This window comes from Diceros bicornis, chromosome 28 (genome assembly GCF_020826845.1).
Source record: "Diceros bicornis minor isolate mBicDic1 chromosome 28, mDicBic1.mat.cur, whole genome shotgun sequence".
In the NCBI taxonomy this organism is placed as follows: Eukaryota; Metazoa; Chordata; class Mammalia; order Perissodactyla; family Rhinocerotidae; genus Diceros; species Diceros bicornis.
In genome coordinates, this window is record NC_080767.1 from 42,699,023 (window position 1) to 42,712,786 (window position 13,764).

General features: G+C 63.3%; 1 protein-coding gene across 2 annotated transcripts in view; it reads left to right on the forward strand.

The window, feature by feature from the left end:
* The first annotated feature begins 11,641 nt into the window (after positions 1-11,641).
* NACC2 (NACC family member 2) overlaps positions 11,642-13,764 on the forward strand; it is a 77,413-nt gene continuing 75,290 nt past the window's right edge. The window contains exon 1 of one of the 2 annotated variants that reach the window (XM_058524503.1): positions 11,642-11,717. The gene's annotated coding sequence lies outside the window, so the exon portion shown is untranslated. Of the gene's footprint in view, positions 11,718-12,021; positions 12,350-13,764 lie in introns of those variants that run through there. The other variant, XM_058524504.1, reaches the window with a different exon arrangement.

Sequence of the window (13,764 nt, forward strand, 5' to 3'; positions counted from 1 at the left end):
GGATGGGAAGGAGCCCGACCTGGCCGCACAGGGCAGTGGCATGAAGCACCTGGGCGGACAGGAACCCCACGCCCGCTCCAGCCCTGCTCTCCCTGCCATGCAGGGCCTGGGAGGCAGACCCTAACCCCAGCCTTCTGGCCCCGATGCTCCCTAGCCGGCAGTATGCTCTTGGACTAGGCTTAGCTGGCGGCTCAGCTCTGCAGTGTTCCTGGGGGTTCATTTCCTGGACCCCAGCAGACACATGACCATGAAGGTGGGAGCTCCCTCATGGGGCTTGGGCTCCAGCTGAGCTGGGACCACAGCCTGGATGGAGACTTGTCCGTCAGCACAAAACTGGCTGGTGCTGCTTCCTGGAGAAGGTGGTCCAGTGGAAGTGGAGGATGCCCTCAGAGAAGGGCTTTTCGGGAGGAGTCTGCAAGCCAGGTGCGCAAGGCTTAATTTCCAGAGCAGCCTTCCGCCCCTTCCAGCAGCTAAATGACTGGGCTGTCCTTCCTTAAGGGAGCAAGAGGCAGTGAGTGGGAAGAGGCAGTGAGTGGGTCTCCGACCCCCTCTCCCCACCATGCCCGGCTCTGAGCTGCAGGCTCCCCTCGCACCCCTGCAGTAGAGGGGCTGCGGCCACCGCACTGGGCCCTGACTCAGCCTCCAGTGGGGAGCCAGGTCTGTGTGCTGACGCTGTCGGTGCCGGAAAAACTGAGGAGACCGAGTCTCTCGCGGGCTGGCCGCAGCTGCAGGCAGACACAGTTGCTGACCTTTCCGGGGATTTAGGAATCTCCAGTTCTCTGAAGCCAATTTGTGCCTCAATTACAGACCTACGACAAGTAGGAATGGAAACGCTGGGCATTCCTGGCCTGGTCTGGAAAATGAATTAACATAATGAAAACGAACGTGCTCTGCCCAGGGTTTTGGAAATGAGGTAGATTATGTAATAAAGTGTTCAACCCAGCTGCCTGCTCAATCCTTCAGCTGGGAGTGAAACGCCCCCAGGGAGATGACAGGGGGCCAGCTTCTTAGGCCTGGAGGTGCCTATCTCCAGGTGTGTGCCCTTGCTGCACACCTGCCCAGGGCCAGGTGAGCTTCTGGCCCCAGGAGAAGCCCTGGGCTTGCTCAGGCCAGGAGAGAGAGCAAGGCAGGTTCCTCATCAACACAGGTGTGGCGGCCGTGGCCCTGCACCCTCAGCATCCTCGCTCTTTCTGCGGACTTGGCCTCCACTCTGAGCCGGCTCCTGCCTCCCAGGTGTGCAGTCCTGAGTGCAGAGCAGGACACAAGTCCTCGTTGGGTGTGCTCCTGAGATGTGTCCCTGGGCTCCTGGCAATCAAGGTCAGGGATCAGCGATGAGCAGTGTCGGGCTGTTCTAGCCCGGGAGGAGGTCCCTCATCCAGGCAGGGGTCTGGAGCACTGGCTCCCTGACCCTGCGCTGCAGCCTGTGGAACTGAAACCAACAGTCCTGGTGATGCCCCTTCCTCCCTCCCATTGCATAGAGCACCAACTCCTTTGCAAGATGTTCTGGATTGTTCTGGGATGCATTCCTAGAAGCCCCGCCTCCCTCTGGCCCTTCCAATGGTTTTGTAGCCCCCAGTTCCCTGGGCTAGCTCTTCCTGCAAACAAGTACCTGCAGGGTTTGTGTGCTGGACCCCGGCAGATGCACCCCTGTGAGGTGGGAGAGCCCTGGCGGGGCTTGGGATCCTTCCGTGATGGGACCAGGGATGAAGGGCCTGAGCTAGGGCTGCATCTGGTCACCTAAAGGCCGGCTCCACCCCTTCCACCAGGCTGAGCGCCTCATTTGGGCAGCCTGAATCTGAGCCACCAGGTCCTCGCCCAGAGTTTTCCAGGACAAACAAGGATGACAGGGATAATGGCAGTGGCCAGCATGGACCCGGGCCGTGGTGCCCCCAGGGCGGGGCTGGATTCAGTCATCCCTGCAGCCCAAACATTGCTCAGAGGGGATAGTCGGGGCCTCAAGGGGCAGGGGCTGCACTTCTGTCTGTCACTCTCGGCTTCCCACCCTGGGGGAGCCCAGACTGTGCCAGCTGAGGGGGCCCCATGGGCCACGGGGCCGTTCTGGGAGGCATGACCCCATGACCACACACAGGCCAGGGAAGTGGGATCTTGAGCGGGAGGACCTCTCTGGACGGCCACGTGGAGGGACCTCATGAGCCCCAGTCGGCCCTCCTGCTGCCTCAGGGCCAGCCTTGTGGGTGACCTGCTATGAGACTTGGCCATGGCTCCCCCTCTCTGCTGCTCTGAGCCCCGCAGATTCTTCGGGGGGCAGGGGTCTCACTGGAGTCAGGGCTGGGAGAGTAGAGAGCCCTGTGACCTCCCCTCTCTGTGCCCCCCTGTGAGCAGACAGTGGGTCCCAGACCCTCTGCGGAGCCTGGGAAACCAGGCAGGAGGACTCGGCTCTCCCCTGAGCAGGAGCAGGGGTGGAGGGGAGGAGGAGTAGGCGCCACGGCTGGGGTGTCCTGTGGAACCCCCAACCGCCCACCCGGCCCCTGGTGCCACCCACCATGTGCTATACATCCCCAGAGACCCCCAGGGCCAGACTCGGGCAGCACAGCCCCTCCAAGCCCTCCTCCAGGGTCAGGCCACACCTGCAGTGGACCCAGGAGCGGGGACAGAGCCGGGCCATCCTGGCAGACAGAGCTTGGAGGGGGACTTGCCCGTCAAGGGGGCACAGCTGCTGGGCACTCGCTTCCCAGAGAAGCAGGGTGCAGTGGGGGCCCCAAGGCGAGGATGGCCCTAGCTTTGGTGAGATGTGAGGTGTTGGGAGAAGCTGCAGAGAGGAGCCTTCCCGGGCGGGGACAGCCACTTGGCCTTTCTTTGTTACCTCACTCACGACCCCTACGGAGAAGGGGAAGCTGCCTTTGGAGAGGCCCCAGGGGCACCGGGCCCACCTGGCAGACAGGAGCAGCCGGCAGGGGCGCAGGAATGAGGGTCCAGCAGGGCCGGAGGCCGAGAGGCCAGAGCAGCCACATTACCTCCTGCTTCTCAGGAGGCCTGATTTACCTGGTGTGGGGGCGGCCCTCAGCCCCGCAGGTGCCACCTGGGGGAGTGGGCCGAGTGGGGGCTGACCCTGGGCTGAGACCTCTAAGCCAGTCTGGGGGTGAGCCCAGCCCCTCCCGGAGGGGAGGCCTCTTCGAAGGGCTGCACCTCGGTTCACTGTGCAGACCCCACCGCCTCTGGCCGCCCCTTGAAAATGGGTGGTTTTCAGTCCTGCGGTGCCTTCAGACCACCAAGTGGCACATTCTCCTCACAGCACCAGACCCAGACCCAAATCTGCAGGCCCAGCTCTCTCCTGGTGAGCTGCAGGTGCAGACCCGAGACTTGGTGCCCCTGCCTGGTGACTGCGGTCCTCGGACCCTGGGGTCTGAGCTGCCAGAGCATCCCACCGTCCATCCCACACATACACGGGCCCACAGCCAGCGGCCAGCAGGGCCAGCAGCTCTCAGCGTGGAGGGCAAGCCAGGCCGGGCCTGAGGGTGCTCCCCACCTTGGACCCTGATGTGCATGCCGGTCACCTGGGGGTCCTGTCACAATGTAGATTCCAGTTCAGCAGGCCTGGGGCCTGGCACTCTGCGATTCCTGTCTAGGGCCTGGGGCTGGGCAGAGGTGGGGGTGGGGGGCAACGAGTTGGGGGACCCAGGGCGGCAGCGTGGCTCTGGATGGGGAGGTTGGGTCGGCTGTGCAGCCAGAAGCCGAGAGGTTAAGACAGGACCGGGGCAGGGTGACCCCTGGTGACGGCGGGGCCCTCCAGCCCCACACTACTGACACCCAGCCAGGTCTGGTCTGACTCCCCAGGCCTCAAGCCTTGGGCAGTAACTGCCCACTCGGAAGGCCTGATTCCCCCAGACTGTTCTCCTTCCCTGTCTGAGGAAATGGCCATCACAGGCCACCTTCTGGCCAGCAGTCTGAGTGCTCCCCTCGTCCTCCTGGCTCTACCTCCACATCCAGTTCCTGCCCCCTCCACCCTCCTGGGCCCCCAGGGGAGCCCCAGTGGGTCTAACAGAACATTCTTCTCCACCACAGCCAGCAGACCTCTTCACCACGCACACGGGTCAGAAGTGGCGTCTCGAGCTGGGAACAAAGCCGAGGGCTGGCCCCGGTGACCAGCCTGCAGGCAGCCCCTTCCCTCAGACAACCCGAGAGCTGACCCCTCGGCAGCCCCCTGCCTCCTACTCACCTCTCAGATGGCCCCGTGGCAGGCGGGCGGCCTCCTCCTCTTGGGGCGACGCACAGAACTTCGTTCTTGTGGAAAATACACGTAAGATTCACCATCTTAGCCAATTTTAAGTGCACAGCTCGGTGGCATTAAGCACATTCTCATCGTTGTGCAACCATCCCCACCATCCGTCTCCGGGACTCTCATCTTTCCAAACTGAAGCTCTGTCCCCATAAAACACTCACCCCCATCCCCTCCCCCAGCCCCTGGCACCACCACCCCACTTCCCACTCCTGTGAATTTGCCTATTCTAGATATTTCACATAAGCGGAATCTGAAGCCTGTTCCCTTGTATGGATAGGCCATGTTTGGTCCATCCGTCGATGGACACTTGGGCTACTCTTACTTTTGGCGATTGTGAATGATCCTTCTATGAACACGGGTGTGCAAATATCTCCAGGAGACCCTGCTTTCAATCCTTTTGGTTTCTACCCAGAAGGGGCCTTGCTGGGTCATTCCACCTGTCACTCTTTGAAGAGCCGCCATCCTGTGTCCACAGCAGTGCACGAGGGTCCGCTTCTCCACATCCCCCACGCTGGCCGTTTCTGTCTGTCTGACTCTGGCCCCCATAATGGGGGAAGTGGGATCTCATGGCGCGCACAGCACTTTTCAGTCGTGACATTTTGGGGGTTTGTTTTAACTGTCCATCTCCTAGACTAGGACAGAAGCCCCAGGAGAGCAGCCCCGGCCTGCCTTCTCCATCACATCCCAGGGCGGAGTCCCGGGCCTGCACACAGCTGTGCTGGAGGAGGACGGGCTGCCTTTCTGCTCTCTCTGCGGGCAGGTGGCTGGTCTGTTCACTGCCCCCCGCACCAGGGGAAGAGGGCCGGGCCCGCAGCCCTCCCAGGCTGTCGGACCCTCTGCTATGCCCTCTTTCAGCAAGCTGTGGCTCCTCGTCCTAGGGGGTTGATTAAACCATCTGCTCACAGGTGTAGAAGTTCACTGTCCCTAGGGCTGCAAAGAGAGGGTCCAGTGCTGTGAGAACCCCCTGGGGGTCAGCCCCTGGGCCTGAAGGATGAACCAACAAGTGTTCACCTGCCAATACAGGGAAAGAAGGTGTCCCGGGCAGGGGAACAGCAGGTGCAAAGGCCCTGTGGCAGCAGGCACAGGAGGAGCGAGACACCAGCAGACAGGTGGCCTGTGTCCTGCAAGGAGAGTGTGAGTGGTCGGGGGAGGACCAAGGCTGGGGAGCAGACAGAGGCCAGCAGCTCAGGCCTAGTGGGAAGTCATGAGCACAGAAGGGACAATGTGAGACCCCACCCATCCTTCTCTCCATTTCGGCAGCCCCTCCCGCTCTCCCTCCCTGCTCCTTGTCCTTGGACACCACCCCAATCTCTGGCTCCTGGCTTCCGTGTCTGCTGGAAAACCAGGCTCTCCCAGGAGTTTAAGAGCCCCCCTCTCATGTGGGGTCCAGTCGCCCACTTCACCACCACAGGGGACCATGGTCTGGGCAGCGGGGGCTGGAACCCCTAGAGTCTGTGTCCAGATGCACTGCAGGACAAGCTTGGTCCCTGTTCCAGCATGAGCCAATGCCCCACTGCAGACCTCGAAGGGGTGACGGGTGCCCTGCAGGCAGAGGCAGGAGGGCCGGGCCCGCACACCACACTAGGCTTCAGGGTGAGCAGAGCACTGACCCCCGAAAAAAGCTGCCGGTGACCGCAGGTGCCCTCACATCCCAGGCCCATGGAAGTGCCCTGAGACCCGGCATGTCCCCAGAGGGGAGTGCACGGATCCCCCACGGGGTGAAGGGGCTGCCGTCACCCTGCCGGGGGGTTCTCCCTGATTCTCCAGCGGAACCTGCAATAAGAATGGAAACGGCAGGGCCGGCCCCGTGGCTTAGCGGTTGAGTGCGCGCTCCGCTGCTGGCGGCCCGGGTTCGGATCCTGGGTGGGCACCGACGCACCGCTTCTCCCGCCATGCTGAGGCCGCGTCCCACATGCAGCAACTAGAAGGACGTGCAACTGTGACATACAACTATCTACTGGGTCTTTGGGGGAAAAATAAATAAATAAAATTAAAAAAAAAAAAAAAAAAAAGAATAGAAACGTCAGTGGCAGGGGCAGCAGCGGACCTGGAGGGTCCCCGAGCGGCCAGAGGGCCTGCCTCTGGGGAAGCTGGGCTGCCGGCCCCTTTGTTGGAGGATCTGCGGGAGGGCGGGGACCTTCAGACCCCCACGGCGTGCCAGCACCTTCCCATTGTCCCTCCCCATGCCGGAATCCGCACACAATGCCGCCCAAGGCCAGGCCGCCTGGCTGGGTCATGCAAATACCGGATCTCCAGGCGCTCACCCTGAACAAAGAAAAGATAGTTTCCCTGGGAGGGACAGGCTGGGGGCTGGGCCCACAGGATGGTGTTCAAGGTTGGCCTACTGCCACCCGGAGGGGTGCCCGGGCCTGCCGTTCTCTGTGGGCTTTGGTTAGAGGGTGGCCTGGGTCCTGGGCGATGGCCGCTGAGGTCCCTGCCCGGTGTCCTGGGCTATTGCTGTCCAGAGCGGCCGTGGGGCGTGGGCAGCTCTCGCTCCCTGGGCCGCGTGGGCCCCCTGCTCCCCTCAAAGGCTCCACAGGCCCACCCTGGCAGACCTCCTGGAGGGGGGCACCGCCCACCTCGGGCAGGCTGTAGGATCAGATCGGCACTGTCTGAGTATTAAAGAGGCAGTGGCCTCAATCTGATCCCCAGGCTGGAGACGGGTGGGCCAACCCCCACCACTAAAACTCAGCGCCTGATTCCCGCTGCGAGCCTGGGGGTCGGGGCCTGGGCCTGAGCCGGCTCCTCCAAGAGTCCAGGGTAAGGCTAGAGGCCCACTCAGACCCCAACTGCAAGGGGATGGCCTGGGCTGCCCAGCCCCCCTGCCCCGCCCGGCTGGCACAGAGACAGTCCTAACAAAGGGCACTTTGTGGGCTGCTGGCGGGTGGCTGCAAACAGGGCAGCCGGGGCCTCTCCTGGAGCCCCACTCTGGGGGACAGAAATGGAGCCTCATCCCTGTCCTGACAGCCCCCGGGCTCGGGGTTGGGGGCTTCTGACGTGCAGGAACTCCCTCACAGCCTCTCCCCAGAAGGCCCAGGGAGCCCCCACCAGGGGCAGCTTCTGTGCAGGGTTGGGACCTGCAGTCAGACGGTTCCTTTGACCCAGTAACTGCTCTTCAGACGTTCAAAGAGGCTTCCTCCTGAGAGAACGTAAACGCCGGCCCTGTCACCAGAGGCTTTTCTGTGTCCTCGAGTCTGTACTGACAGGAGAGAAGAAAGTGGGGGCGGGCAAGCTCCCTCCGCTCTCCCGGGACAGACCAGCCCCGGGCCTGGGAGAAGGGCGTGCTGTGGGCTCCCGGCCCTCACACGGGACAGGCCGGCAGGGCCCGGTGGAGGCCTCCTGGGGAAGTGCTGCCCAGCTGTTCACGGGGCTGGAGTCTGTCCCCCGCCTGCTGCTTCCCTTTCTGCTGACAGGCACCCGGACCCTCTGAGGACAGGAAAGAGGCACTAGATCTCCAGCAGGAGACGGGTGTTCTGGCCCCTCCTCAGGCTCCCTCACTCGGCAGGCACCCGCTCCGTGTCAGGCACCCGCTGGGCTGGGGAATCGGGCAGTGGACAAGATGTGGGGCCTGTACCTGCTGGGCAGACGGAGGCTGTGAATGTCAGAGTAGGTTAGTGCTGGGGTTGGGTCAGAGAGAGCAGGCTGGCAGTGGCCCACCTGGCTCTGTTATATGGGAGGGTTGGGAAAGCCAACGATTTAGGGACATCTGAGCAGAGACCCAGAGGAAGTGATAGAGCAGCCTTGAAGACATTGAAGGAAGAAGGTACAGGCAGTGGGAACAGCAGGTGCAAAGGCCCTGGGGCAGAAAGATGCCAGCAGTCGGAAGAGCCATGCAGAAACCGGTGTGGCTGGAGCTGCAGAGGGACCAAGGAGGGGGAGTGTTGGGTGAGAGCCAGGTCCTGCCCACTGCAAAGACCTGGGCTTGTGTTCTGAGTGAGAAGTGAGATGGGGGCCACTGAGGATCTGAGCAGGGAAGGGTTATGGTCTGACATGTTCAGAAGTGTCTCTGTGCTGCTGTGCAGTGAAAGACCCACCAGGGCAGGGGCAAGAGGGGGAGATGGGGAGACCAGTTACGGGACTGCTGCGGTCACCTGGGGGGAACCAGGAGGCTAGCAGCGGAGGGGTGAGACCTGGGGGATTCCCGACACAGCTTTGAGGCCAAGCTGTCAGGACTGGGGTACAGACGGGACCCGGGGGGAGAAAGGTGACAAGGAGACTCCAAGGGGGTTGGCCTGAGCTGCCGGAAGAATGGGGCTTCCAGAAGGATAAGCTGCCATTTGCTGAGGTGGAGGTGCAGTTCTGGGGCGCGGTTTGGGGCTCTGCTTGGCAACGTCTCGTTTGAGACGGCCATCAGCCACCCTAGGGGACCGGTCGAGGACGCAGCTGGCTGTGGCTTGGTTTCGAGTGTCTGATGCACCCAATCCTTCCTCGGGACGAGCCTCAGATGGAGGAAGAAGCCTCTTCCCAGAGCTGATGCAGCTGTGGGCCCAGACTTGCCCATTTGCATTCAATCTGGGGGCCCATGCACCCCTGAAATCCACACACAGAGCCCTGGGGGACCACAGCCTCAGGGTGGGCACCCTGAACCATATGGAACCCAGGGAACAACTGTCCACCGAGCAGAGGTTGAGTGCAAGGCCGCAATGGTCCCAGATGACTGGTATGGACGTGTGGACACGGAGCCGGGGAGGAGAAAGGCTCCCCCAGACCCCTCCTCGACGGGAGCCGGGCCCCACCCAGTTCCTTCTCCATCAGGTCTCCAGGGAGCACTCGCCACCTGCAGGACCGCAGCAGCAGCACCCAGTGGGCTACCAAAGGCCTCCGCCATCCAGGGGAGGACAGACAGGTGACTAGGCCAAAGCAGTGGTGACCCTCACCTTGCTCCCAAGTGCACCCCGAGACCCCACCTTGGTGGCTGCTCGATCTGCAGATTTGTCTGTTGAGATTTCCCTCTTCCCTAAGTCTGATGTTCTTTGGATAAAACGGGAAAGAATCAAGCTACCGCCACAAAAGCCCAGGACCAGACGCCAGGCTGGGCTGCCCTGAGCTGAGAAGACCCTCGCTGGCATCTCAGAGGGGCTCGTGTGCTAATCAGATCTCTCAGGAGGGACTGTGGCCCCCGGCCTGCAATCAGCCAGCAGCAGGCTGATCGTCCACAACATCTGAATCGTCGTAACGATCAAATGGGGTGAAGGAGCCGTGCAGGACCCCACCTTGAGTGGGTTGCCCACCCCCTGCCCTGCCTGCTGGGAACCCTGGGTGACTGAGCCCCAAGCTAGCTGCCATCTTCTTCCTAAGCTGGGTTTTGGGAGCTCACTCCACAAGCTTCCTGTGACAACTGTCGGATAATGTGCACGGAACACGTAGCGCAGGCCTGGAGTCTGGTGGGTGCTCAGCGTTAGTATTTAGAAACCGCGCACACACACAGAAGCCGCACCAGACCCCAGCGTCCCTGGGGAGCACATTTCTGGTTATCTGTTGTCTTTCAAAAACTTTTCAGTTTTTCCAAATGTCCTTCATTAAAGAAGGAAGAATTTCTTTAATATTTAGAAAATAAAAGTGATGAAAACAATCAGAACTTGCTGCTCTGTGAGCCAGCTCCACAAGGCTGCAGGCTCCCCCAGGAGTGTGCAGAACAGCCTCCACCCTGGCCCGTCTTCACCCAGTGCTAGTGAGGTGCTCCCACCTCTAAACCCTCCGTGGGGCCCATCCACACAGTGACCCCAGCCCTGGCGACAGGCAGACCTCGGGGCCTAGTGGACAGCTTCTTGAGGCCCGACCCCAGGGCTGGAAACTGCTAGAGACATCTGTCTCTGCTCACATGTGTCCTGTGTAGAAGTCACAGTTTCCCAGGAGCCCAGGAGAGCTTGCATTGCTGAGATCCTAAATGACGCTTAGGAGTCACCAGGAATCCTGGGGCAGCTCAGCTGCCCTGGGTCAAGGCGTGGCCCCCTTCCCCCACGGGGCACCAGAGCCTCTGCTGGTCCCTGTGCTGAGCAGGGGCACTACTGTGTTGGCAATTTACCTGCTTCTCTGGCCTGGCACCTCCTGGGCCAGGACCACGTGCCAAGCCACGCAATGGTGTCTCCAGCCGGTGGAGCCCCCCAGGACATGTCAGCCTGTCCTGTTGGCTCGGAAGTGGCAGTGGGCTGGGCTGAGGGTGTGTGGGACCTGGGACGTGTTTAGGTCTAAGTGGGATTCTGGGGCCGTGCAGAGAGTCCTTGAAGGTCCACCCCCCCCCAAGAAAGCAGGGCAGGAGTGAGCTGGTGGGGGGACCTTTTCTGTGCAGACCCTCTTGTTGGGGTCAGGGGTCAGGCTGATCAGGTCAAGGACCTAGCTTGAGGCTGAGGACAGGAGTTCTTGGACCAAGCTTCTGATCTTTGTCTTAGGAATGACCTTGGCTAACTGTCCTGCAGGGCTTTAGCCCCAGCCTCTGACTCCTAAGGGACCCAGAATATGCTCCAGGAGGGGGTGGCACTCTGTTCTTCAATTAACCCCCTCCTCCCTTGACCCCATGCTCAGGATCAGGGTCCTGGTGCTACCCCCATTTTCCTGCCAGGACCCTCGTGGCAGGGAGGGAGCCAGGCTGCCTCTGGCCTGGGAGGACCACTGCAGCCTGTCCTGATCCCAGGCCCCAGTTTAGGGGGTGACTGACTGGGGCATTTATGGGTCCCTTTGGGAGTGTGGCCAGTTTTATTTCTGCGCACTTATTTTCAAACCGCACCTCTGTCTACAGGAGGGTGGCCTCGGCAAACCGGGAGACGCGCGGGGCGGATGGTGGAGTGACTAACGCGCCAGTGCGCCCGGATCACGCCGGGCCTGAAAGCAGACCCCGGCCGCGTCTACGCAGCTCGCAGTTCCCGGGCCCCGAGCAGGAGGCGCCGGGGCTTCGTGGTTCGCCCAAGGGCGCTCCGGCATCCCGGTTTCCCCTGGCCGGCCAGAGCGTCTCTGGCGGTGGAGGCCGCGCACCCCCGCACCGCCGACAGCCCGACTGGGCGCCGCATCCCGGAGGCTGTTCGGTGCAAGCGCTGCTGCCGCGGAGAGGGTGCGCCCCAGGGCCGGGGCTCCGGGGCTTAGCGGGTCCGCGCGGGGACGGGAGGGCCGGGGAGGGTGCGGGTCGGAGCCCCGCTCGCCAGTGCCCGGCGCAGGGTCGGACGCCGGGAGCTCGGAAGGGCACAGCTGCCGCCCCCTACGCCTCCCTGGGTTCCCCCCCGCCCGCTCCGCCCCGCCTCCCCCGCCCCCGGGGCGCCCTCCCCGGATGCCCCCCCCGGGGCGCCCACCTGGCGGCGAGTGCGCGCGCGCGCGGCCGGCGCGCTGTCCCTTTAACCGGCCCGCGGCGCCTCCCCGCGCCCCGCCCCCCGGCCGCCCGGTGCTGGGCGAGGCCGGAGAAAGTCCATGTGAGCCGAGCGGGGCCGCCGAGCACTTCCTGCCGCCGCGGCGCCGCTGCCGCAGGCCGGACCGGGCCGGGCGCCCGCAGGTACGCCAACTTCGCGCCGCGGCCGGGCCGCCGCCGCACTTCCCGCGAACTCCGCGCGCCCTGCCCCGCGCCGCGCCCGCCTGCCGCAGTGCCCGCCGCGCCCGCAGCCCAAGTTCGCGCCGCGCCCGGCCGGGCGGAGGGGCCGGCGGGCCCGGGCCCGGGCCCGGGGAGGCGCCCCGAGCCGACCCGACGCGAGCCGGCCGCACCTGCCCCACCCAGCGGGGCCGGGCAGCGCGCTCCGCCGACCCCGGCCCTGGGCGTCTCCCTCCCCCGGGCCTCTCGGGACGCTCGGCCTCCCCCGACCGGCCGCACCGAGCCCGGCCCTGCGGGTGGGGAAGTCCGCGCGTGTTCGGCCGCGGGCCAGGGCCGAGGGGACACACCCCTCCCGCCCGGGCCGGGGTCCGAGGCCGGCCGCGCGGCTGCGCATCTGCCGGGCCCTGCGCCTCTCCCTCCTGGCCCCGGTGGGCCCCCTTCGGGGGCGCCACTGCCCCCCGTTCCTCCTTCGTGTAAGGTCAGATCTGGGAGAACCGGGGGCGACTGCCCTGGGAGGGGGCGCCCACCTGTCGTCCGCTGCTGTGTTCCTGCGGAGCGGAGGTCTCGGGGCCCAAGCCCCTTCTCCAGGAAGCTCAGAGGTGAGCTCCGAGCCTGCTGCGCACCCCCTGTGGCCAAGGCGGGGACCTAACCTCTTACCACTCTGGGATGGTGTGTGTGGGGGTCATGAGGTCAGAGGTCACCTCTAGATCCCCTCTTCCCGACTCCTCAGAAGTTCGGTCTTGGGACTGGTGACTGCCAGCTCTTTTCTGGTGCCCTTTAAACCTGTGGATTTGCCGTCGGTCCAACCCCTGGCGCTGGCCTCAGAGGCCGTTCCTCTGCCCCCATCCTCCTCCTCCTCTTCTTCCTCCTCTTTGGGGTCTGGGGACCAAGATGTTTTGCCCACATGGGCACTTGGGCTCCTTCTTTCTAGCAGTATTTCTCGGGACCTGTTGGGCACCCAGCTGTGTGTCCCCTGGCTGCACGTTCTAGCCGAGCCCTCCTGTGTGCCCTAGGGGGCTGGGCCTGGGGAGGCAGGAGGCAGCCATCCTTCTGGTCTTTCTGAGCATCCTGGGTGCTCACTGTTGTGCCCCCCAGCAGGCCCCCGCCTGCTTCCTCTGCATCTGGTCTGGGTTTCCCTTCAGGTCTCCCCTTCCCCCTCCCCCCTTGCCTCCCCGCCCCTCCCTCCCTCGGGTTTGCCCAGATGATGGCAGTAGGACTGCCCGGTGGTTCTCAGCGCAGGTGGTTCTCAGCACCCTGTGCCGGGTGTTGTTTAAGCCTCACGAGGCCTCCAGAAGAGGGAGCTTCGATTATTGGTTCCATTTCACAGATGAGGCTTGGCAGGAAGGAGTTAGGTGAAGGGTCAGGCCGCCGGCACTGCCCTCTGCCTTTTCCCCTGGCCCTCTGTGCGGCCCGGCCCGTCCCTCCCAGGGGGCCTGCGGGCAAGACCCAAGGTAGTTGGCCTCCCGCTCTTCCGTGAGCTATCTAGAAGGAGCACAGAAGTAGAACAAGATATCACTTGTCACCTCTTAGCGGCCAGGGATCTGTTCTCAGTGGTCACACCCAGGGTGGGGACGGTGCTGGGCGAGGTGTCTGATACCATGCTGATTCTGTGAGCTGGCTTGGTGCATCCTCTACTCCAGAGCCGTTTAGTCCCCCGAAGAACGTTTGGAGAGGTGACAATGCTCGTGCCGTAACTAAACATGGGGGCTCCAGGCCCCGCTAGGCTGCGCGGGAATGTCTCCAGGTTCTTTATGGCAGACGTGCTGGAGGGTGTGCCGGCACGCCTGGAGGGACCCTCTGTGGGAGGTGGGCTCGTTGGAAAACAGGAACTTCTCCCTGTTTTCCAACTAACATGAGCATGCATTATTCATGTAAGGGGGCAATGACGATGGCAAGTGTGGCCTGGGTTTCTCTTGCACCTCTCCCTCTAGGGTCCTGTGCCTGGCTTGCGTCATGGGCTGGGCAGGTACCCCTTGTGGAAAGGAAGGTAAGAACTGTGGCGTTGACCTTTTCA